The sequence below is a fragment of the Moschus berezovskii genome, chromosome X (assembly GCF_049115385.1).
Source record: "Moschus berezovskii isolate FMDL1 chromosome X, NW_MosBer_1.0, whole genome shotgun sequence".
NCBI classification, from domain to species: Eukaryota; Metazoa; Chordata; class Mammalia; order Artiodactyla; family Moschidae; genus Moschus; species Moschus berezovskii.
In genome coordinates, this window is record NC_142488.1 from 10,663,822 (window position 1) to 10,689,945 (window position 26,124).

A 26,124-nucleotide genomic window follows, 5' to 3' on the forward strand; every position below is an offset into this window, starting at 1 on the left:
ATTTTAAAGATATTCCCTCTGAATTAGACACCTGTATGATACTGTGGCTTCAAAATAAATTTTCACAGGATGTTACTTTCGTCATATATTTTAGAGAGTGTGTGTAGTATGGGTAAGAACAAGAGAGAAAAGGGAGGAGGGAAATACTGACCGAGATCATCACCAACCTGCTACAGCACCAACTCCCAAATCCCACTGAGTTTTAAAAGTAGATGTGAACTTTAATTATGATTGTTTAAGCTTCCTTTTAGGTTTAAGCCAATTTATATTAAGATTTTAAGTGATTTTTAATAAGCAAAAGGTCAGCTATGATTTTATGCTAGAAAAAAAAATACACGTTTGGATGACTGCTGATGTTAACAGAGGACTGGATCCTGTTGTTAATCGTATTCAATGTGTTCTTTTACAGAAGTGTTTTTGGTAAGCTTCTGATCCCATAATTTTAAAATCCAATAAAATGTAAAGGAGACAAAGGCAATGTCCTGGAAAACCGAGCATGCATTCTATTTCATCCTCACTGCTCTCTCATCAGGCGAGCTGTTGATTCCACATCCATCACTCCAGAAAACAAACCTGTCATCTGCATTATCTTCTAGGTCCATGTCTATATTTTACTTCCCATCTGAACAAACAAAAACCTAAAAGAACTAATCTTTTCATTGAATTGAAGATGGAAACTTGAACATGGAATCGGCTGTTCATCCTAACTCAGCTTTTGTTTGCTTCATGGCATTTTTCAAATTGAATATATACATGCCAACAGTGAAAAGCAGTTTTGCAGCTGTCCCTGAAAAAATAGTTTTTCAAAGGACCACAACTGTCCTTGTCCTTTGAAGAATCTTCTATTGAAAACATGTGATAAGACCAACAAGGAAACATCAAGAAAGGAAACGGTTTGCTCAGGTGCTTACAAACCAGCTTTGTTTGCTGCTTTATCCTATAACTGAAACTCCAATCATAATCTCATGCATGCAGGGACTGCTTCTTCCTTGGAGCTGTTGTTCAGGCTGCTTCTCTCTCTGAGCCATTGCTCATATTTCTTCCCCAACCTCAGAAGCCTGGAAGAGTCTCCACTTCATATATTGACAATCTATCTTCTTCCAGAGCCAGTTCAAGGTCCCCCACCTTCTATGAGGTCTTTGTTAATCACTTCTAATCATTCCAAATTCTCTGCCCTCTCAATTTAGATGCAATTAGCAGGTGTTCCAATACAGTTTTTACTCCAGTTTAATATTTCTATGCTATTCTCTAACTTTTCCTGTGTTCTATCCAACCAGAATGGTAATCTGTATGAAGGCTGAGGCAGTTTTTTTTTTTTTAATATATATTACAAGGCTTTGAACAATGACAAAGGCATGGGTATTTGACAAATACTTGCTGGTGGATGGACTGAGGGATCAATTCTTTTCTTGGCTGGTAAATGGAAGAGGGTATAGGGAAAAGACTTGTCCCTGGGGTAAACAGTCACCTAACTATCTCGTTTCATAAAGGATCAAGGCATAGCAATCATATTATGCCTAAAGAAGAATTGAGGGGGAGCCCCCTTGCTTCACATTCACCATATCCTTCAAGCTGGCAGCACCCCTGAATTAACAGCGATGACAAGGACTTGCTGAAACTATACTCACAGAGAGGGGAGAGTACAATCTATTCCCTTGCATGGAAGAAGGGGACATTTGTGGTTCTGAGAAGATTGCCCAGCTGGGAGAAAACTTCTTCCAAAGTCATTTTTCTTATTCTTCAGCAACAGTGGCGCAAAGCCTGGGATTTGGCACACCGACAGTTATGGTAAGTAGCTCAATGCCTCGGCATTTAAGAAGGAGGAGAACCTTTTAGTTGTGATATGCTGAATGGGCGCTTTCAGCCTGAAGAAGGTCACACCACATGTGATGGATGATGCAATAAATTTGGTCTTATAGACACTGAAAAACTTCAGAGAAAAATTAAAATTACAAAAGCATGCATTTAAATTATATGAATAAACTGATGTGTACATTATAAATATTTCCACAACCTGTCTTTGGAGCATTTCAACAAAATATGCATTCTGCGTGCTTGAATAGACTCTATAGTCAGAACAAGGCAATATTCTCCTTGTTCAAATAAATGCTCTTAGGCTGAAGAATTTCAACAGCCCACAGGGAGAAAGCCTAGAAACTGCTTAAGCAAATTCTAAGCATGCCCACGTGGTTTCTGCTCAGCTGCAGGTAATTATCAATCATATCATTCTGGCAAAAGCTTGACAACATCACTTGCTTTCTCATCTTTTTTTCTCATTATGCTTTTCTCCCAATAGAAAAATACCATTTTAAAAAATAACAAACATCCATATCTTTCCTATAGTTCTTGACAGAATGGATAGTTTATAACATTACCCTTTCTTTTACTCATTTTCAGTCCATGGGCATGGAGCCATTTCATCTTTCCCAATTCATCATGTATGTATGGTAATAACAACTATGTGCAATATCCCTTACATTCAATATTAAATATAAGATTTAATTTCTTATATATGTGGAATATCTTGGAAACAAGCAGCAGAATTTGCACATTTGCTTCAAATACTCACCTAAAGATGCCGAGCATTTATTTCAACTTTGGTCTTGCTGCTCAGAAGCGTCAGTAGAGCTGCTTTTTGGAAACTCTCCTCAGATATTTACATATAACATGCCTTAGAATCACACCTTGGTTAGGCAAAACAAAAAAAACTACCTTTTCAGCACTATCCATTGTCATATTTTCCAAATGAGCCTAAGCAGTGAATTTCTTTAAACCTTAGTGTACACCAAAATTCCACTCCTAGGTATATACCCAAAAGAATTGATAATATATGTCCACACACAAAGACTTGTAAAAGAGAATCCATCGTATCATTATCCATAAGAGCCAAAAAGCAGAAACAACCCAAATGTCCATCAACTGATGAACACATAAACCAGATGTGCTCTCACATTGGAATATTCGCACGTTGGAATACTATTCAGTAACAAAACGAAATGAAGTCCTGATACACGAACCTTGAAAAAAATTATGCTAAGTAAAAGAAGCCAGAGATGAAATGCTACATATTGTATGATTGTATTTACATGAGATGCTCAGAATAGGCAAATCCAAAGAGACAGAAAGAGAAAGCAGATTAGTGGTTTCCAGGGGCTGGGGACAAGAAGGAATGGGCAGTGATTGCTTAATGAATACAGAATTTCTTCTTGGGGTGATAAAATGTTCTAAAATTGATGTTTTCACAATTCTGGGCCTATATGAGAAACAAATGGATTCTACATTTTAAATCAGTGAGTTGTGTCATGTATGAATTAAATCTCAATAAAGCTTTTTCAAAAAAATCTAAAGGCTATAACTGAAATCTCCTTAATAAAGGGGTTCTCCTGTAGAACTTCCCTATATTTTTTGTGAAGAACAATTGAGACTTTCCAGAAATCACTGAGAAAGAAAATTAGTTTTCTTACCCGTTACCTCAATCACAGATCCATCATCCAGCCACCCATCCAACAACAGTCAAACAGAATAGTCCACAGCACAGAGTTCCTCCTCACATGACTCCAGTCTCCCAAGCTTAAGAGCTAAGAGGAAAACGTCTCTCTTTCTACATTCTTACTTCTTGACAGCTATTGTGAAAAATAAGTACAAAAACACTTAAGGTTTTGTTTAAAAGTAGAGGTTCCCATGCAAAAATGATGCATTTAAAATTTTATACCAAAAAAAAAAAATCTAAACAAGTTTACCCCCCAGAGGGCTACAATTTACAGTTCTTGCTATTTGGGAAGAAATGTTAGCACCTTCATCAGAGAGAGAAGTAACCACCTTGTCTTTTTTTTATTATTATTTTACAATATTATATTGGTTGGTTTTGCCATACATTGACATGAATTCGCCCCAGGTTTACATAAGTTCCCCTTCCTGAACCCTTATGTTCCTGTGTGTGCTAAGTTGCTTCAGTCATGCTTGACTCTCTGCAACCCTATGGACTGTAGCCTGCCAGGCTCTTCTGTCCATGGGATTCTCCAGGCAAGAATACTGGAGTGGGTTGCCACATCCTCCTCCAGGTGATCTTTCTGACCCAGGAACTTATCTCTTATTTCTCCCACATTGGCAGTGGGTTCTTTACCGCTAGAGCCATCTGATTAGCCCAACACACTTTTACAACAGGTTGTTGTTGCTCTTCAGTCGCTGAGTCAAGTCCAACTCTTTGCAACCCTATGGACTGCAGCACACTGGGCTTCCCTGTCCTTCACTATCTCTCGGAGTTTGCTCAAACTCATGTTCATTGAGTCGGTGATGCTATCCAATTATCTTATCCTCTGTCACTCTCTTCTCCTTCTGCCATCAATCTTTCCTAGCATTAGGGTCTTTTCCAATGAGTCAGCTCTTCGCATCAGGTGGCCAAAGAAAGCACTGATGCTTCAGTTTCAGCATCAGTCCTTTTAATGAATATTCGGGGTTGATTTCCTTTAGGATGTACTGGTTTGATCTCCTTGCAGTCCAAGGGACTCCAAGAGTCTTCTCTAGCACCACATTTTGAAAGCATCAGTTCTTCAGCACTCAGCCTTCTTTATGGTCCAACTCTCACATCCATATATAACTACTGGAAAAACCATAGCTTTGACTATATGGACCTTTACTACTATAGTATTCTGGCCTGGAGAATTCAATGGACTGTGTAGTCCATGGGATCACAGAGAGTCGGACATGACTGAGCGACTTTCACTTTCACTTCACTTTAAATAGATTTTAAAAAACAAGAACATACTGTATAACACAGGGAACTATATTCAATATCTTATAATAACCTATAATAGAAAAGAAACTGAAAAAGAAGATATACATATACACACATATATGTATAACTGAATCACTTTGCTGTATACCTGAAACTAACACATTATAAATCAACTATACTTCTATAAAATATTTTTATAATTATTGCTTAACTTATACAAGTAATACATGCTTGCTGCTGCTACTGCTGCTGCTGCTAAGTCACTTCAGTCGTGTCCGACTCTGTGCGACCCCATAGACGGAAGCCCACCAGGCTCCCCCGTCCCTGGGATTCTCCAGGCAAGAACACTGGAGTGGGTTGCCATTTCCTTCTCCAATGTGTGAAAGTGAAAAGTGAAAGTGAAGTCGCTCAGTCGTGTCCAACCCTTAGCGACCCCACGGACTGCAGCCTACCAGGCTCTTCCATCCATGGGATTTTCTAGGCAAGAGTACTGGAGTGGCTTGCCATTGCCTTCTCCGAATACATGCTTGAGATGAGTGAAAATACAAAAATGCAAAAAGGAGATTTCAATTCATCTGGATTATAATTTAATATTTTGATGTATTTCCTTCTGAATTATCTTTTTATACATACTTCAAAATTCCAAGTCATTTATATATAGAGTGCATTGATTAGTGAATTGGGCCTTGCAATGTGGCAGAAATGTCCATTAATAGGCAGAGTCTATGCCCCTGATGCCCCTATTCTCTGAATTTGGGTTGGCCTTGTGGCTCGAACAACAGTAGACAGCAGAAGTGATGGTATACAGTTTGCAGGCTATGCCTTAAGAGACTTTGGAGCATCTTCTCCCTGTCTTACAACCCTGTCTCTGCCGTGAGAGTCTGCTGGAGAATGAGACACAGTGTGGACCCGAGATGAAGTCTCTTTTGCTAATATGCTACGTAACCACATATGCATAAGCTGCACAGCAGAGATCAACCAAGTTCTGCCCACGTTAACAGAACTACTCCATCAACCTACAGAAGAAGGTACAAAAATAACTGTTCCATGGTACACAAAGCCAAGTTTTGTGGTTGTTTGCTAAACAGTTTATTCTAACCATAGATAACTGGTGCAGTATATAATTCTTGTCTAAGTTCTGAGAAGCTGACTCCAGCTCATCAGAAATGGAGTTGAAAAGATAGCGGGCACCTGAGCATCATGGAGAGGCTCAGAACCAAGTTTTCCAGAACAATTTCCAAAAGGTTTTCAGAACAGCATCAGTTCAATAGAGCTGACTTAATAATTAAACTGCATTTGATCCTCCTCCACTCCAGATGCTATAGTTTATGTTACCTCCAAAATCTCAACCTTGCAGCAGCCACACTATCACCAGACAGATGCCACTCTCACCAGAAACTCAACCTTTCTGACACTGCTGCCTCCCAAAGCTGGAAGTTTCTGCTTCACTGGTGCGAGGAAATGGATGCTCTCATTATGCTCTTACCTAGAGAAACCTAGGGAGCATTTTACCTTATAAAAATATTAAAAATAGGCAAAGGACTAGAACAGATATTTCACTGAAGTGGATATAACAAGAGCCAATAAGCACAGGAAAAGATGTTAAACATTGTTCATGATTAGAGAAATGCAAATCAAAACCATGGTGAGATACCACATGTGCCCATATTAGAATGGATAAAAATGGAATCCACCAACACAACCAAATGCTGACAAGGATGCAGAAAATCTAGAACTCTCACACACTGCTGGTAGGAATACAAAATGGTACAACCATCCTGGTAGATAGTTTTACAGTTTCTCATAAAGTGAGACACATATTCACCATATGATTCTGTGATCCCAGTCCTGGAATTTATCCTGGAGAAATGAAAATTCCTGTTCACACAGAAATCTTTACACAGATGTTTATAGTAGCTCTAGGCATAATCACCCCAAACTGGAAGCCAGCCAAATACTATTTCCCAGGTTAATAGATAAACTATGGTATATCTATGCCATGAAATTTATTCCTCGGCAACAAAAAGGTACAAACTATTGATAATGGGTGACAACTATAGGAAGACTCTATATGACATATTTTGTCTTTTAAAAATAAATTTTTGATATTTTGTCTTACTTGTAACAGGGAGTACATAACAGGAAATCAAATGACGATATTAGCGCTTAATGAAGGAGAAAATATGAATTGAAATGAGAAAAATCTCATTCAGGAAGCTAGTTAGAAGGACTAGCATGACAGATGAGGGTCAGTGCCAGGATGGACAGAGAGAAAAAGATAAATATGACCACTGTGTAGAAAGAGGGATAAGTCTTCCCTTATATGGGGCCATATGAATACAGAATATAAAAGAGAAGGAACAATCAAAAATATTTTCAAGGTTCTAAGGCTACAAAAATGGTTATCATGGAAGAAAACAGGAAAGTTTAGAGAAAAAGCTGGTTGTGATATGTTTGTTCGTTTAGCTACTGTTCCTTTTCAGGGAGAAAAGATCACTAATTATTTGAACATTTAGAGTTTGAAGTGAGATGGAACCTATAAGGAGAACTATCCTATAGGCAAAAGGAAATATGGGACTAGGATTCAACTAAGGAGGGAAATAATAATTTGCATCTCTAAAGGACAGAAGTGAGAGCTGAAACTAAGACACAATATTAACAAGTGGACAAAGTCATGAGAAAACCCATTTACTCCATTTGAGTGAAATTTTATTTGACAAACATGAATATCCAATTTAATCTACAAATTTCTACCAGGAAAGCACATTAACAAATATCTGTTTTAGTATTGCTCAGTTTTAAAGAAATCTTATGTTAGATTTACCTTGTAAAAGATACTTAATTAGTCAGTATCATAGAAAATAATGACATCAACTTTTGTTACCAAGAGAAATACTTAAGATAAAATCAAGCTGAAGGGTAACAAGATTAGTACATTCAAGGAATGCAGTATAAAGGTGGATTCCATTTTTCCCTGCAAAGCACCTCGCAAATCCACACTTTGCTCTTTGGAGATATTAACGTAATTGCTGAGGACGTTGGCCAATGGTATTTTTTTCTAATGGTATTTATTATAAAACAATCTTGGCAAGTGAAAGAAAACAGCACACACTGCTAATATTTTGGTAGAATTATGTGTTTATTCTAGCACTGTTAACAAGAGAGAAGTAAGCACTGGACGAGTACAGAGGAATGCTGCTGATGTAAATGAATATTTATTCAAAGCTCAGCTCTTCCAACCCCCTCTGATAGGGGAATGACAAAGAGCATTTTGATCTTGGATTTCTCCCAGTCTCACACGCCAACAAATACAGCACCCAAAGAAATACTTGTTGATGGCCCAGGGAGGCAATAAAGGCAGACAAAGCAGTACCCTATGAGAGAGTCTCTGATGTGATAGAGAAGGGTAGGAAAATCCAGATTAGAGAGAAAGCATATGGCTGAAGGGCCAATCACGTATGTTGGTTGCTAGTGCTGTCACTGTTAGGATGTGGTTTTCTTTAGCCCCTTCGCCACAGTCTATACCCTCAGTATTGCAACCATATGACCATATACCATACAGGCAGGACAGGAGTATGTGGCTGATAAGCTAAAAAGTATCACTGTTAACAGACACATTATATTTTACTAATGTAGATGAACAGTGACCCTTGGTGTTCAAATGATGTTGCATGTATTTTTCCCATCACCACACTTGAATCATCAGAAAACATCAGACAAACCAAAATTGAGGAACATTCTACAAAATACCTGGCTGGTACTTTTTTAATGTGGAAAGATCATGAAAGACTGCTTGGAAGAAACTAAGTCGTGCTAACTAAATGGGAACTTGGAATTGGAACTGAAAAATAACATTAATGTGAAAAACAGTGAAATCCACACTACTATTAATGTATATAAAAGAGATAACCAACAAGGGCCTGCTGTATATCACAAGGAACTCTACTCAATATTCTGTATTAACCTATTGAAGAATCTGAAAGAATGAATCTGAAAAAGAACGAATATATATATACATGTATGTATATGTATACCTGAATCACTATGCTGTATACCTGAAACCAACACAACATTGTAAATTAACTATACTCTAATGGTGGTTCAGATGGTAAAGAATCTGCCTACAATGCAGGAAACCCAGGTTCAATCCCTGGATTGGAAAGAGATCCCCTGGAGAAGGGAATGGCTACCCACTCCAGTATTCTTGCCTGGAGAATTTCACAGACAGAGAAGCCTGGTGGGTTATAGCCCAAGGGACTGAAAAGAGTCAGACACAATTCAGCGAGTAACACACTAATAAGTAAAAAAATTTGAGTAAAAAAATTTTTTTAATAAGTACACACACTGATAATATTTTAGCAGGTATTGCCAAATAACTCTATGAAGTTTGATACCAATTTATAAGTTGTTTTTTTTTTTGCCAACTTGATAACTTTGAGAACTGATCACTTTTACCTTTGCCACTTTTACTGGTGAAAAATATGAACCCATTAGATTGACAGATACATACTACTATATATGAGTATAAAAGATGACTAGTAAGAATCTACTGTATAGCACAGGGAACTGTATTCAGTGCTCTGTAATGATCTACATGGGAAAAGAATCTAGAAAAGAGTGGATATATATGTATAATTGATTCACTTTGCTGTACAGCAGAAACTAATACAACATTATAAATCAACTATACTCCAATTAAAAATTAATTAAAATAAAAATGAACTCATTAATATTTTACTGCATTTCTTTAACCAAACAAATGTAAAATAATTCTAGTTAACAATAGAAAACGGTGAAATCCAAGTTCCGTATTTGTCTTAAAAGTATCTCAGTTAGCATTTCAAAGATTACTTTGGTAACGAGCCTGTCACCAAGGTGTATTTCTTAGTTTTCATAAATGCACCATGGTTATATAAGAAATTAACGTTAAGGGAAGCTGGGTAAAGGTATATGGGAGCCCTCTGTACTATGTGTGCTGCTGCTGCTACTGCTGCTAAGTCACTTCAGTCGTTTCCGACTCTGTGCGACCCCACAGACAGCAGCCCACCAGGCTCCCCCGTCCCTGGGATTCTCCCGGCAAGAACACTGGAGTGGGTTGCCATTTCCTTCTCCAATGTGTGAAAGTGAAAAGTGAAAGGGAATTCGCTCAGTCGTGTCCTACCCTCAGCGACCCCATGAACTGCAGCCTACCAGGCTCTTCCGTCCATGGGATTTTCCAGGCAAGAGTACTGGAGTTGGGTGCCACTGCCTTCTCCAATAGCCTTTATGAAGTGCCGGTTATAAGTCAGAGATTTAAAAACAGCCTATCTGGATTCAAATCCTGACCCAATCTCTTACCAGCTGTGTAACTTAGAGCAAATTACTTAATTCTGTGTCTAAACTTCCTTGTCTAGATAATTGGGCTAATAAAAACATCTCACGCAGTTGATATGAGAACTCAATGAAGTCATGCAAATAAAGTAATTCTAAAAGAGTTTGACTCAAGTAAGCACTCAATAATTGTTAGCCATTATTATTGTTATTACGTCCCTCTAGATTGAGAACATTTGGAACAAGGACCACATGTTATTTTCTTTTCCGGGTGGAATTCTCAGAGCCGGATTTAAATCCTCCCTTTGCCATTTATTGGCTTCAAACGTCCTAGGATTATTTTGAGGATTTAGTGATCCATTGCTTTTTTTTTAATGCCAAAATTTATCGAATGGAGGTCTGTACACAGGCAAATCTTACTGTGAAAACTAAGACATGAGAAGCTCTCCCACTGCCTCTGCCCTCCAGAGAGGGGAGAGGAGGGAGGAGCCCTTAGGGGCAGAGGACAAGAGGGGGAACACAGCTGTAGGAAGGGAAGGGTCCAGGTTGGATGGTGTGAATCCACGTTTTAAGGAGAAAAAATAACAATCTATTCACACCCGGGGGCCAGGGAAGGGAAGAGGAGAGGGACTGCACTGGTTCTATTCACAAGGGACACAGGAGGGCAGGGAGGTTGAAGGAGGTGGAGACCTGGGGGAGGGGAGGGGTCCTCATGCCCACCCCCCCATCCTCTGTCCTTCCTTCTATTCCCTCCCGGTGGTGGGGAGACGGACTCACTACCTCTGCCCTCTAGTCCAGGGGCCCAATCAGGGCAGGAACTTGGTGGGCTATGGCCCCCATTCCCAGCCCCCTTGGGGTTCCCAGATGGAAGGGGTAGTTGGTGGCGCCCTCAGGAAGAGAGTGAGAAGAGCTGTGGCATCAGTCAACTGCCAAGTCCAGGCTGGTCTGAGCGTCACTTCAAGTTTATGAGGATGGGGTGAGGAAGGGAGTGCCTGCTGGGGTCCTCAAGTGAGAAGAGATGAGAACAGTATTGAGAGATGGTTGCACAGTGAGTTGGACAGGACTGAAACTGAAGAAAGGAGAAGTGGGCAGTTGCTGGGGAGCTGGGTTCCAGGACACTGAAGATCATCAAAGAAGCTTTGGGCACAGGCTTCCAGTGTGAGCAGGCTAGAGTGGAGTGCAATGGCCTCGATTTGAATACCTTTGTCCAGGGGTGAGCTTTAATCTGGGGGAACTGGAACTCTGTATAGTTGGGATTCATCTCTCAAATCTCTTCCCAGGTTGGTGTTCCAAGCACCTTGATGATCTCTACCAGCTGGTCTACCTCACTGTCCCCAGGGAAGATGGGCTAGCCTAGGAGGAGCTCAGGCAGTATGCAGCCAGTTGACCATACACACATCGATGAATGAGCTTCCCTTGTGGCTCAGCTGGTAAAGAATCTGCCTGCAATGCGGGAGACCTGGGTTCCATCCCTGGGTTGGGAGGATTCCCTGGAGAAGGGAAAGGCTACCCACTCCAGTATTCTGGCCTGGAGAATTTCATGGATTGTATAGTCCATAGGGTCGCAAAGACTCAGACATGACTGAGTGACTTTCACTTTCAGTGGCTCTGAAGATCAACTCTGGGGCCTGGTAGTATTGAGAACAGATGTATAAGACATTGGGCTCCCCTCAGACCAACCGCTTTGCAGTGCCAAAATCGCAGAGCTGGAGGACAGGGATGACAGGGTCCACCATACCCTGAGCGTGGATGTAGCCCAAGCTCTGGAAGAGCTGATACATGTATACCTTTACATAGATGACAGCAATGGTCAACTTGGCCTTGGTAAAATGGCAGAACACCTGGTACACTGTCTCAGGCACATATTCCAGCACCAGATTTAGGTAAAGTTCATCTTTCCTCAAGGAAAATATGGGGAAACAGTGACAGACTTAATTTTCTTGGGCTCCAAAATCACTGAAGATGGTGACTGTAGCCAAGAAATTAAAAGATGCTTGCTCCTTGGAAGAAAAGCTATGACAAAGCTAGATAGCATATTAAAAAGCAGAGATCACTTTGCCGACAAAGGTCTGTACAGTCAAAGCTATGGATGGCATCACCAATTCAATGGACATGAGTTTGAGCAAACTCTGGGAGACGGTGAAGGACAAGGAAGCCCGGTGTGCTGTACTCATGGGGTCACAAAGAGTCAGACATGACTGAGTGACTGAACAACAATGGTTTTCCTAGTAGTCATGTACAGATGTGAGAGTTGGACCATAAAGAAGGCTGAGTGACCAAGAATTGATGCTTTCAAACTGTGCTGGTGGAGAAGAGTCTTGGGCAGTAAGGAGGTCAAACTAGTCAATCTTAGAGGAAATCAATTCTGAATATTCATTGGAAGGACTGATGCTGAAGCCCCAATGCTTTGGTCACCTGTGGTGAAGAGCCAACTCACTGGAAAAGATCTTGAAGCTGGGAAAGACTGAGGGCAGGAGGAGAAGGGGGTGGCAGAGGATGAGATGGTTGGATGGCATCACTGAATCAAAGGACATGATTTTGAGCAAACTCCAGGAGATAGTGAAGGCCAGGGAAGCCTGGCATGCTTCCATGCAGTCCATGGGGTCGCAAAGAGTCGGCCATGACTTAGCAACTGAACAACATCTTTCTTCTCCCTTTTGAAATAGAAACAGCATCTCAGCCTTGAAATATTGCAGTGATCTAGCTTATGCATAATCTGCAGCTCTCAGTTCTGGAACCTCTTGTCCTGGAGAAACTTCCTGATGACCACCAGTTCCCTGGTGTCGGCCAATCATGCCTGGTACACGACCCCAAATGAGCCACTGCCAATCACTTTGATGTCTGCATAAGCCACCTCCTGGGAGCACTCCGGGCCTTGGCCTAGAGTGGCTACCACTGTGGTCACCTTCCCACTGCCACTGCATTGTGGCAACCATGTGTCTCTATGTGTGCCTCAGAAATGTAGTCACAGCCACTCCATCGGTGAGCTGTGTAGGCCTGATGCACTCTGGGAAACAGAGTCAAGTCACTCACTTAGTTTATTGGCTGTATGCCTGATCCATTCCTTTTTAAAGCATGTAGTAGGATAAAGAGCTCAAGGCAAGCATTCAAAAATATTACTTGTAACAATCATCATTTTGATAAAGCCAGAGTTCAACACTTAAGATGTACTGAATTGTTTGGTGAATGAGTTAATTGGTAAGAATGAAATGATAATACTCCAGTAGCTGATATTGATTATCATTATCAACTAATGATAACAAAAATTAAATTTCTTCATTTGCCACCTCATGCCTCTAAGCTTTAGAAAGCCTGTTCTAACCCAAGATACTTGTTTGTGTTCCTCTGTGTTTTATTTTTTTTAATATAAATTTATTTATTTTAATTGGAAGCTAATTACTTTACAATATTGTATTGGTTTTGTCATACATTGACATGAATCCGGCACGGGTGTACATGTGTTCCCCATCCTGAACCCCCCTCCTTCCTCCCTCCCCATCCCATCCCTCTGGGTCATCCCAGTGCACCAGCTCCGAGCACCCTGTATCATGCGTCGAACCTGGACTGGCGATTCGTTTCACATGTGATAATAAACATGTTTCAATGCCATTCTCCCAAATCATCCCACCCTCGCCCTTTCCCACAGAGTCCAAAAGACTGTTCTATACATCTGTGTCTCTTTTGCTGTCTTGCATACAGGGTTATCGTTACCATCTTTCTAAATTCCATATATATGCATTAGTATACTGTATTGGTGTTTTTCTTTCTGGCTTACTTCACTCTGTATAATAGGCTCCAGTTTCATCCAACTCATTAGAACTGATTCAAATGTACTCTTTTTAATGGCTGAGTAATACTCCAATGTGTATATGTACCACAGCTTTCTTATCCATTCGTCTGCAGATGGACATCTAGGTTGCTTCCATGTCCTGGCTATCATAAACAGTGCTGCATGAACATTGGAGTACATGTGTCTCTTTCAATTCTGGTTTCCTCGGTGTGTATGCCCAGAAGTGGGATTGCTGGGTTGTATGGCAGTTCTATTTCCAGTTTTTTAAGGAATCTCCACACTGTTCTCCATAGTGGCTGTACTAGTTTGCATTCCCACCAACAGTGTAAGAGGGTTCCCTTTTCTCCACACCCTCTCCAGCATTTATTGCTTGTAGATTTCTGGATAGCAGCCATTCTGACTGGCGTGAGAGGGTACCTCATTATGGTTTTGATTTGCATTTCTCTGATTATGAGTGATGTTGAGCATCTTTTCATGTGTTTGTTAGCCATCTGTATGTCTTCTTTGGAGAACTGTCTGTTTAGTTCTTCGGCCCATTTTTTGATTGGGTCATTTATTTTTCAGGAATTGAGCTGCAGGAGTTGCTTGTATATTTTTGAGATTAATGCTTTGTCAGTTGCTTTGTTTGCTGTTATTTTCTCCCATTCTGAAGGCTGTCTTTTCACCTTGCTTATAGTTTTATTAACATCCAGTCAGTTGGAAGGATCTCAATGGAGCATACTGAAAAGTTCTAAGAACAAGTAGCTTTGCACAATGATACTTTAATAGCCAGTTGGGGGTAAGGGGTATCACAGCTGCAGTTACTGCCAACTAAAGAATATGTGGAAATTCCCTAAGGGCAGCAGATAAATCAATATAATCACTCTTACCTAAAGAACAACTACTACAGGACTGGGTATATAGTCTTAACTTCTTTGCCCCAACTCTGCATAAGAAAGGGCTTATTTTGCCATTTACTCATGGGTGGATGTATATGAACGTTGACAGGAAATAAATAGCACTCTTTTTGATACAATTTTAATTACTGTACACAAATCTTAAAACCTAATATGTAGAGGAAAAACTGCACTGTACATAGTTGCCTCGGGTACTGAATATTTTCTTAAGCGTTTAAAAAGCCAAAAATAGTATAGTTGCTTTTTCCCTCTGAAAGCATTATAAAATCCATGTTCACTGCCTATAACAGCATTTAGGAATGAAGCAGATGGAGTGATAAACAATAGACATAGCTGTATGACACCTCATGGCCCATGGGGCGTAAGTGCATTCACCAATTGATTTCACAACCTCCTACACAGACAGTACAGTTGTATTCCCTTTAAAGGTGGAGAAACTGAAATTTGTACCTCGTAAGTAGTAGCTCTGGGATTTGACCCCAGGTTTACACACCTCCGAAGTCTATGATTATACTGTCCTTCAGTTAAATAAGATTGTGGTTGGCATTCTACTTGCTGCTCCCCATGAGCCCGTGCAAAAATGTTTCAATTTGCCTAGGACTGTGCTGGAAAGTTAGGTCTGTTCAAGCTCACACTGACCTTTGTGCTCCTAGTGATTCATCTCTAGTGAACACTAGGTCGTATGCAAGAGGTTACGAAGTTCAACCAATTCAGGATAGAAACCAATGGAATGACTTTCCTGGCAGTCCAGTGGTTAAGACTTTGCATTCCAGTGCAGAGGGATGTGAGTTTGATCCCTGGTCAGGGAGCTAAGTCCCCTCATACCTTGCAGCCAAAAAATCAAAATGTAAAAAAGAAGCAATATTGTAACAAATTCAGTACTTTTTAAAAAAATAAAAGAAATCAATGGAAACATTCTCCATCTCCCCATATTTTAGCTTGAAACAGATCCAAGAAGGCCACAAGTGATTTTTGCTTCTCCTATCAACAGGTGAAATCTATTTCCCTTGCCCTTGAATCTGGGCGGGCCCTGTGACTCACGCTGACCAAATACCATGAGATGACCATGCAGTGAGGAAGCCCTAGCTATCCTCTCAGGAAGAGGGGCCACATGGAGGATCACCAATGCACCAGACATATAAGTGTAGACATCCTGAACTTTCCAGGCATCCCAGACACCAGCTAAAAGCAGCCAAATGAGTGAGTTCAGCTGATGCCATGTGGAGCAGAACTGCCCAGCTGAGCTGTGATCATTTAATTCCTGACCCATAGAGTCATGCCACTAAGTTGGGGGATTGTTTGTTATACCAAAATGGATAACAGAAACACAGGTAGATGATTCTGAGAGGCATTCTGCATGCTTTCCGGTGGTCCTGCTAGAATCGTGGTCATTCCTTTGTCCACAGATGTGAATTTTATGACACAAATTTATAATGGCATTTCATTTTTTCTTCATCATTCCTGCTTCCCGGGATCACCTCCCAAAGAAACTACATTCACCCAGGTAGGTCCTTTCTTTGGTGGAACTCAAACTAAGACACAGAACTTGTGCCCTTCCCACAATTTTTTCATGAAGTTTTAAAAGTTTTTATTTTTATGAAAATGATTTATCCATGTTCCAATTATATATGGCAACATCCAACCAATCATTTTTATTTCTAAACCAAGGTGTTATCATGAACTTAAAAGCTGTATGAACAGACATACAGTCAGAAAAATTACACTAATAGATTGTGGTCTAAAACTCTGCAGAAGTCATTCAAAATAAGAGAAAAAAAAGTTTGCATGTGCTGTGCTGTGCTTGGTTGCTCAGTTGTGTCCGACTCCTTGCGACCCTATGGACTGTAGCCAGCCAGGCTCCCCTGTCCATGGGGATTCTCCAGGCAAGAATACTGGAGTGGGTTGCCATACCCTCCTCCAGGGTATCTTCCCAACCCAGGGATCAAATTGGGGTCTCCTACATTGCCAGCAGATTTTTACCAGCTGAGTTACCAGGGAAGCCTAAAAATATTACATGGTGGTGGTAGTTTATTTGCTCAGTCTTGTCTGACTCTTGTGGCCCCATGGACTGTAGCCCGCCAGGCTCCTCTGTCCATGGGATTCTCCAGGCAACGATACTGGAGTGGGTTGCCAGGGCCTTCTCCAGGGGATCTTCCCCACGCAGGAATTGAACCTGGGTCTCCTGCCCTGCAGGCAGATTCTTTACTGACTGAGCTATGAGGGAAGGCCAAAATATTGCATAGAAACATTTAATTAATAACTCAAAAGGAATCTTTGTAAGTATGCTAAGTTAATTTGCTTCTTGACCATTCAACTTTCTTACTCTGCACTCTGAAAGTAAAAGGTCTTACTTTGAACTTTTAAAAAATAACTTTACTTTTTAAAATGATTTTAGATTCCAGTGAACATTTACATAAGTTATATCTTCCATATCTTTATACAAATTAGAAATGATACTTTATGGGATCAGTAAAATACATAGCATTATTTAAACATTTCCTACAAAAGGGATATTTCTAGATGAGGAAAGACAAACTAGAGAATCATGACATATTGACTCTTCTGCATCTAGCTTTTATCCCTCTCCCTTGGGGAAAAATGAAACTCTGAATAATATTGCAAAGAGAAACAAACTATTTCACTTTCTAAAAAAAAAATCTTGTCACTCTGAATAACCTTTTTCAGTTATAAGAACCCTGAACAAGAACCTAAATATCTGATCATTTGCATGGCACTTTTTACTGATCTTCAAAATGGCACCCTCAGTGAAAAAGTAATTTATTTCCAATTTAATCATCAATTAAAATATTAAAATGTTGTCATTGCAGCAGAGCGACAATATATCTGCTGAGTTCATGACTCTGAGCTTCTGAAGTTAGCCTGGGACTCATATCACACTCCATGACATTCAAGGCTGCTTACTATTTCCACATCACCTTTCACGTTTATTTTATTGGCATTTTGACAAACACGTTCTGACCACACCATTTTTTGACAATATATTTCCATTAGAAGCCAGATTCAACATGCCTCTTTCGGGGCTTGCTGAAAGACCCAGAGCCACCCTCTGTGATACAATATGAAAATTGCACCTGTCTTTGAGTTGTCTTATAAATCATCAAAGGAAGAAACCTGACTCACTGGGTTAGCAGCAAGAACCTAGAGACAGAAAGTTCTAATCCTGGATTTCTCTAAGTAGTATCGACCTTCGGGTCAATAGTTTAATTTTCATGTAAACAATTCTTCAATTCTGATTTGATATATCCATTATTTTTCTCTGTCAAAGAGAAAATATGACCAAACTTTGTGTTGATGCTCAGAATGAAAGCTAACCTATACTTCCTTACTTACGATAATAATGTAATATTTGTGATAATCTGTATGAGGGAAGAGGCAGAATTCATTTGTAGCATGATAAAAGTCCTAGGGAGGCTTGTTTTGAACACAATTCCAGGAAGAATTAACCATGTCTATGATAATCTAATGAAGAAAGAAATGGCAACCCACTCCAGGGTTCTTGCCTGGAGAATCCCAGGGACGGGGGAGCCTGGTGGGCTGCCGTCTATGGGGTCGCACAGAGTCGGACACGACTGAAGCGACTTAGCAGCAGCATGATAATCTAAAGGCAGAACTCTGAAGGTCTCTGTTGGGGCAGGGCCAGTGTTGGGCATAAACTGGAGATGTCGTAGATAGGATTTAAGCATCACAGGGATGTCTTGACTGGATAAAAAACCTTTAAGGGCTTTTCCATCCCAACATTCTATTTTGTTCATAGAATGCCAAAGTCAGTCTAGAAATGTTAATGGGAGTTATGGTTAGATTTTGAGCAAAAAAAGCATCTGAGTGTAGATGGTATTGTTTCAACTTAGTGATGCTGCCTTGTTACCCTGGGAAGATGTTGATGAGATTAGCCATGAACAATAGTCAGCTTGAGCTCACATGATAGTGGTAGCATGAGGAAGTGAGAACACCAGGCTTCAAGTGAGAAAGTACACGGCACTTGCCAGCTAGAGAACCAGGACTGAACTGGGAGCTATCCAGTTTCCAACATGCTAAGTATTCTCCAAACAAAAAGTGTCTGATGCAATGAAGTTACTGGGACTAGTGTGTGGGAATGAAGGTTACCCCCTGGCTTGTTGGCATATCTTGTGTTACACCAAATCCACAATGCAAGTCCGGCAAATTCCTGTGTTCCAAGTCACTAGCCCAAATCCCTGGGGTGACAGCCTCCAATGCCTATCATGAAAAGTATACCTTACTTAACAACTTGAAGATAAATTTTCAATTACCTTCTGCTGTTGTCCAACTCAGTTGGTCTATTCATTCATTTGATCACCTAAGCCCTCTTTGAGTGCCTTGGTGGAAAGAGTGAGGTTCCTGGAACACACTGTAGGTGCAGAATAAATATTTTCAACTAATACTCTAATTCAAGTCCTACTTTTGTTGCTTCCTAGCTGTGTGACCTGGACACATCTTCCATTTTATGTTTTGTTGCTCTACTAACCATCTTTTATTACTTCCTATGTGCTGGGCACTTTCCAAGTAATCAGATCACGAGGTCCTCACAAAAACTCTTTGAAGTAGGCACTTTAATTAACCCCATTTGACAGACAATGAAACTGAGGCAGAAAGATGCTTTGTAATTTGTTCAAGGTCACAGAGCACAGCTGAGATTTGAATCCAGGTGGTCTGGATCAGAGTCCAGCTCTAACCCATTCACTTCATTTCTTCTCCAACTAAGTCTGGCTGCCTCTTAATAGGAGTCTCAGTGTCCTTATCTGCAAAACGAAGGTTGACTCTATCACCCCACAGAGTTGTAATAATTATAAAAAAAAACTGCTGAGCATTCTACAAACACTGTTAATAATTGTTATTTCACTTATTATTATCATCATCTATGCTGATGGCTCAGTGATAAAGAATCTGTCTGCCAATGCAGGAGATGCGGGTTTAATCCTTGGGTTGGGAAGATCCCCTGGAGAAGGAAATGGCAACCCACCCCAGTACTCTTATCCAGGAAATCCCATGAACGGAAGAGGAGGGCTACAATCCATGGGATCACAAAAAGAGTAGGACATGACTTAGCAACTAAAAAACACCAACAATCTGAAGCAAAAACTGAAATAAGTGGGCAAGGAATCAACTGGAAATTCCATTATAAGCACAATGCTACTTTGCTCAAAAGCCAGAAAACCTGGTGGCCTGGTTCAGGATTTCCATAAACCAAATTATTAACTATAGCAGAAACCTTGTTAGAATAAACCCAGAGGCAATGTGGCTATTGTCACCTAAGGTTTATCTTTCCCATTCCCCATCCACCTTCTCAGCCCCCGAGAGAAGAAATTATTGACAATGCAAGCTGAGAACTGATCTGATGCTTATTCAAACTTCAGCTTCTGTGCATGCATGCCCAGTTGCTCAGTCGTGTCCGACTCTTTGCGACCCCATGGACTGTAGCCCACCAGGCTCTTCTGTCCATGGGATTCTCCAGGCAAGAATACTGGAGTGGGTTGCCATTTCCTCCTCTAGAGGATTTTCCTGACCCAGGGATCAAACTGGCGTCTCCTGCATCTTCTGCAATAGCAGGTATATTCTTTTACCACTGAGACACCTGGGAAGCCCTTCAGCTCGTATGGGTAGTAGTAATTCACCTGTTTCCACAAGTGTCCAGGTATACTGAAGGAAAACCATGTTATTTATCTTGATCCATGGGGTCACCCAACTCAATTCATTTCCAATTCAGCCTTCTCCTCTTGGGTTCATCGGCACAAGACTTGTTGTAGTTTGTCAATTTGCTTTTAGTTCTAATGGCTCCTAAAAATCTGTGGCTATTCAATAGCTATAGTGTGATATGGCCAGGCAATTTTTCAAGATTGTAAGTACATTTTAAAGTCTCTGTCTATTCTGAAAAACAATCTTTTTAATAGCTTCTCTGCACTTGCTTCCAAAGCATACTAATCAGGACACAGAATTTCCACAGTAACCAGTCTCAGAAAATCCCAGGCTGGCTGTTGACTCCTCCATTGAATCTGTTAGAGCTGTTACTACCTCCTTGTTGCATCCTCAAGGACAGCATTTAATACACATTAGGCTTGGGCCTGCTACATAACTCTCTTCATTCACATTTACGTTTTACTGAAAAGATGATGTAGCAACAATATTGATATATTTTCTCTAAAAGTCATCAACAGTATTCTTTTAAAAATTGATATTAAAGTTTGCATACCATAAAATTTACCCTTTTACAGTGTACAATTCAGAGGTTTGTAGTATATTCCTCCAGTTGTGCAAACATCACCTCTATCAAGGTCCAGAATGTTTTCATCCCTCCAAAAAGGAACCAGGTATCCATTAGCAGTCATTTCTCATCACTCGCTACTGCCAGCTTCTGGCAACCATTAACCTATTCTCTGTCTCTAGAGATTTGCCTAATCTAGACATTTCATATGAATAGAATCACACAATATATGGTCCTTTAACTAGCTTTTTTCACTTAGTGTAATGTTTTCAAGGTTTATCCATGTTGTAGCAAATATTAGCACTCCAGGCCTTCTTATTGTTAAATAATCTTGTATTGCATAAAAATACCATGTTTTGTTTGCCCTTTCATCTGTTGATAGACATTTGATTGTTTCCACCATTTTGGCCATGATGAATAATGCTGCTTTGAACATTCACTTACAATCTTTGTGTACATGTATTTTCAGTTCTCTTGAGTAGATACCTAAAGGTAGAATTGCTGGGTAATACGGTCAATGTTTAACTTTTTGAGAAACTGCCAAAGTATTTTCAAAGCTGCTGCACCATTTTACATTCTCACCAGCAGTGTATGAGAGTTTCCATTTCTCCACATCCTTGTCAACACTTGATATTATCTTTTTTATTATAGCCATATGACTATATTGCCATATAAATTAGTATATCATTGTGGTTTTGATGTGCATTTCCCTAATAGCCAATGAAAACATCATTCATTACTAGCTAACACAGTACCTAATTCCATTTCCACATATTCCTTTCCATTTTTGCCACACTGGAATATAGTTTCAGTTATAATCTCAGTCTCTTTATCATAAGCAATGGCCCAAAGAGGGATGCAGTAAAATTTAAACTAAGACATCATGCCTCAAATGTGTGTCTCAGGATTTGAAGAATCACTGTCAGAACACAGATTCCCTCAGTCATTGAATAGATTCTGATATGAAACACTTTCCCCTATGCAGGCTTAGAAAAATTACAATCTAGCTATGGAACGCTGAGTTCACATTTGTGTAAATCATGAATTTGTCATGACACGTATGATAGTCAAAACGTATTTCTTTGGAGGTGACATCTGGTTACACCATAAAGTATGATGGAGTTTTCTCAGATATGGGCCCAGGCAATCAAAAGCAGAATGAGGAGAGGAAAAAATCCCTACAGAGACCTTTACATTAAATCATTAAATCCTGAGCTGTATCATGAAGCTCAAGGCCCAGCCAGACTCCTGCTTCTCCATCTTCCTACTCTTCTAGGTGCTTCCAGTTGGATTTCTCCAAGTTCTTGAAGCATATTGCTGCTGCTAAGTCACTTCAGCCGTGTCCGACTCTGTGTGACCCCATAGATGGAAGCCCACCAGGCTCCCCCGTCCCTGGGATTCTCCAGGCAAGAACACTGGAGTGGGTTGCCATTTCCTTCTCCAATGTGTGAAAGCGAAAAGTGAAAGTGAAGTCGCTCAGTCATGTCCGACCCTTAGCGACCCCACGGACTGCAGCCCACCAGGCTCCTCCATCCATGGGATTCCCCAGGCAAGAGTACTGGAGTGGCTTGCCATTGCCTTCTCCATTGAAGCATACTATACCCTCTTAATTACATACCATTCTATCTTTTCCCTTCTTTTTGTTTGGCAAAAGCCTCCTTATCTACTGGTTTCAGGTGAGACATCCCAGACCTCCTTAGTACTTGTATCAGCTTCCTATGGCTGCTATAACAAATTATCACAAATGTTATGGCTTAAGACAACATTTATTTATTCTCTTACAGTTCTGGAGATCAAAAGTCTCACCAGGCTAGGAGAAGGATGTTGGCAGAGCTGCTGTCATTCTGTAGACTCTAGGGACAATCTGTTCCCTTGCTTTTTCCAGCTTCTAGAGGCTGCCGCATTCTTTGGGTCATGTCTTCCCTCTCCATTTTCAAAGCCAGCAGTGTAGCATCTTTGAAATCAATCTGTGTATGTGTCTGTCTGTCTATCTCTGTCTCTTTTTGCATCTGTCTGTCTGTCTCTCTCTGGATGATTCTGTCCTCGTATCTTCTTCTCTAACTCTGATTTTCCTGTCTCCTTCTTATAAGGATCCTTGTGATTACATTAGACTTGCCCAGATAATCCAGTATCATCTCCCCATCTCAAGATATTTAACTTAATCACATCTGCAAAGTTTCTTTTGCCATATAAGGTAACATATCCATGGGTTCTAGGAATTAGGACATGGACATCCGGAAGGGGGGGCATTATTGTGTCCACCACAGTCCTCCTGTCATAATGCCATCGCATTCTGAGGAAGTGCAGCAATTTCTTTATTGGAAATGATTGCTTTCACAAAGGGGTAAGCACCTTGTAGGGCCATGCCTGTTTATTCCACAAACTTCCAGTGTTTAGGGCACAGCCGGCACTTGACAAACAATTTAATGACGACCTGGCTAAGTGGCTAGTTTGCTTTTGTTGGACGAAAATTCCTAGGGAAAGGGGAGGAGGTCAGCTAAGATTATAGTGTAAAAGGCTTTCAAATGACTGGCTAAGCAGTTTGGATTTCATTCTGTACACACTAAGTCCCAGCAAAGGTTTTTACTCAGGCAGCTAATGTGATTACAATTGTTTCTTTGGAATAGAAGGCCCATAAGCCAGATGGGAAGAGGGGAAAACTGAAGGCAGGGTGACCAAGCAGGAGGTCACAGAAAATGAGGACCCAAACTAGGCAGCGGCAATGAGAAGGAACAGCTGGAGAGAGATGTAAGAACTTGGATACATTCCTCTTCAAATCCTTTCAAGCATGGAGCAAATAAGAAATAAACACAATAGGATTTGATAACTTATTGGAGACGACAGGAGGAAAAAAAAAGGGGGGGGGGAACTGAAGACATTTCTGGCCTGGTAAAATTAAACTGGCCTAAGAATGGTGACACCAACCAAGAATAAGGAATACAGAAAATGAAGTGTGAACAGAGAAAAGGGGATTGATTTGTTCCACTTCAGACATGTAGACCAGGAGGAGTCCAGTGGGCATCGTGAGCAGATGTCTTGCAAGAAATTGGAATAGATGTTAGATGCTCAAGCACACAGAATTATGAGTGTCCCCAAGAGCGATAATGGCTGAAGTCACAAAAGTGAATGAGATCATCAAGGCAGAATGATCTGAAGGAAAAACACAGGACTGTGGGGATGTGTGGATGACAAGCACAGAAACAGAAGAGCAGGAAGAGACATTACAGACTGAGAATCAGGCAGTGGGGAGGGAAGTGGGACTCTTCTGTGCATAGTGGGGAGGGGAGGGGCGGGAGTAGTGGAGTAGAGGAGTAGTGGGGGTGGGCAGAACAGTACTGTCACTTCTGCCCAGAAGGTCAGCCAAATAAGGTCTCAGAAAGTCACGGGATTCGGGCAACTTTGAGGAAATTGTTTCATTACGTAATGGGGCTAGAAAAAAAGGATTGCCAGAGTTCTAGATTTTCATGGTTACTTACTTTTTCCAGAAGTTTTGCAGTTCATATTGAGAGTCAAGGAGGATTTCAGGGTGGTTCTGCCCTCAACTTGTCTGAGTTTGAGCTTAACTCTTTCAATCCCTGTCTTTAACTGGAAAATAAGGAGGCTGCAACTAGATGCTACCTGAGGTCCTTTCAGAGTCTAAAATATGCTCTTGCCAATTGTCAAATTCCAAAATCCTGGTGAAAGTTCAGTTCAACCTCAGAAAAACTTGTCTTAATATTATCCTCTATTCAAGTTAAAAATTACCTTAGAAATGAAATGAATTCTAGCAGACAAATACTCCAAGAGAAAGCACATGAAAAGTGAATATTTTCCCAAGTTATAAATTCTTAGGGCATTATGCTGTTTTCAGACATCAGTTCAATTCAGTCTCTCAGTCATGTCCAACTCTTTGCGACCCCATGGATTGCAGCACGCCAGGCTTCTCTGTCCATCACAAACTCCCAGAGCTTCCCAGACATCACAAACTCATGTCTGTCATGTCGGTGATGCCATCCAACCATCTCATCTTCTGCCATCCCCTTCTCCTCCTGCCTTCAATCTTTCCCAGCATCAGGGTCTTTTCTAATGAGTCAGTTCTTCGCATCAGGTGGCCAAAGTATTGGAGCTTCAGCTTCAGCATCAGTCCTTCCAATGAATATTCAAGACTGATTTCCTTTAGGATTGACTGGTTGGATCTCCTTGCAGTCCCGTGAGTGGCTCTCTTGGAAGTTGGGGGGGGGGGGCGTGGTCCAGACTATAAGAGAGGCGTGCCTGTTTCCCCCCTCTCGGTGGGGGCCAGGTGCTGCCTCGTCCGTGGTTGTCCTCACCACCTGCCATGGGGAACTGACTTTTTGGCAGGGTGCATGCCCCGTGTCCCCTCCCCACTTGTGGGGGTTGCATGCGGGGGTGGGAGCAATCGTGGCGGGCCGGGGTGTGTGAAGGGGGGCAGTTGGGCTTATTGCGCATGCCCCCTATCCAGAGACCAACAGATTTCAGACATAATTCCTTGTAAAATCCCCTTTGTCAATTTCCTGTTTGAAGCTGCCTTACTCTAATTACTTCCTCTTCTACATGGGTGAGTCTCTATTTTTAATCACAATATTCCTTTCTGCCCATGTTTTAACTTTTAATACCAGTTTTCATCATTACATATTTACAATTCAATTCTTTCTTACACATATGTTTAGATACCCCATATTTTTTCCCTATCTTCATTACCTTTTAAAATAGTATTTTTCCCAATTCAAAGCCTTGATTGACATATACCAGGAAAGAAGAAGAAATGACAGAGTAAAGCCAGAAACATAAGAGAAAATGGTACCAGAAAGCAAAACTGAGGATTATGTAAAGTAATTAGCCTCCAATTAAAATAAATAAATTTTAAAAAAGTTTCTTGTATAAAGTAGTACATTATATAGGGTTTTTCGACCTCGGGGCCATTGAAAACTGGAGCAGGAAAATGATTTGTTGTGGCAGTCTCTCCTGTGCAGTGTAGAATGATTAGCAGCATCCCAGGTCTCTACCCATCACGCTGGTAACACACGTTCCCAGCCTCAGCACTGGCAATCAAAAATGCCAACAGGCATTGCCATGTAGTCCCATATCATAAAGAAGGCTGAGCGCCAAAGAATCAATGCTTTTGAACTGTGGTGTTGGATAAGAAAGAGTCTTGAGA

The 26,124-nt window shown here is 40.8% G+C and overlaps 1 protein-coding gene and 1 pseudogene across 1 annotated transcript in view; both read right to left on the bottom strand.

The window, feature by feature from the left end:
- ARHGAP6 (Rho GTPase activating protein 6) overlaps positions 1-26,124 on the bottom strand; it is a 563,891-nt gene that overhangs the window by 530,324 nt on the left and 7,443 nt on the right. The window lies entirely within an intron of this gene.
- LOC129564111 (glycogen synthase kinase-3 alpha pseudogene) lies at positions 5,202-11,774 on the bottom strand (annotated as a pseudogene).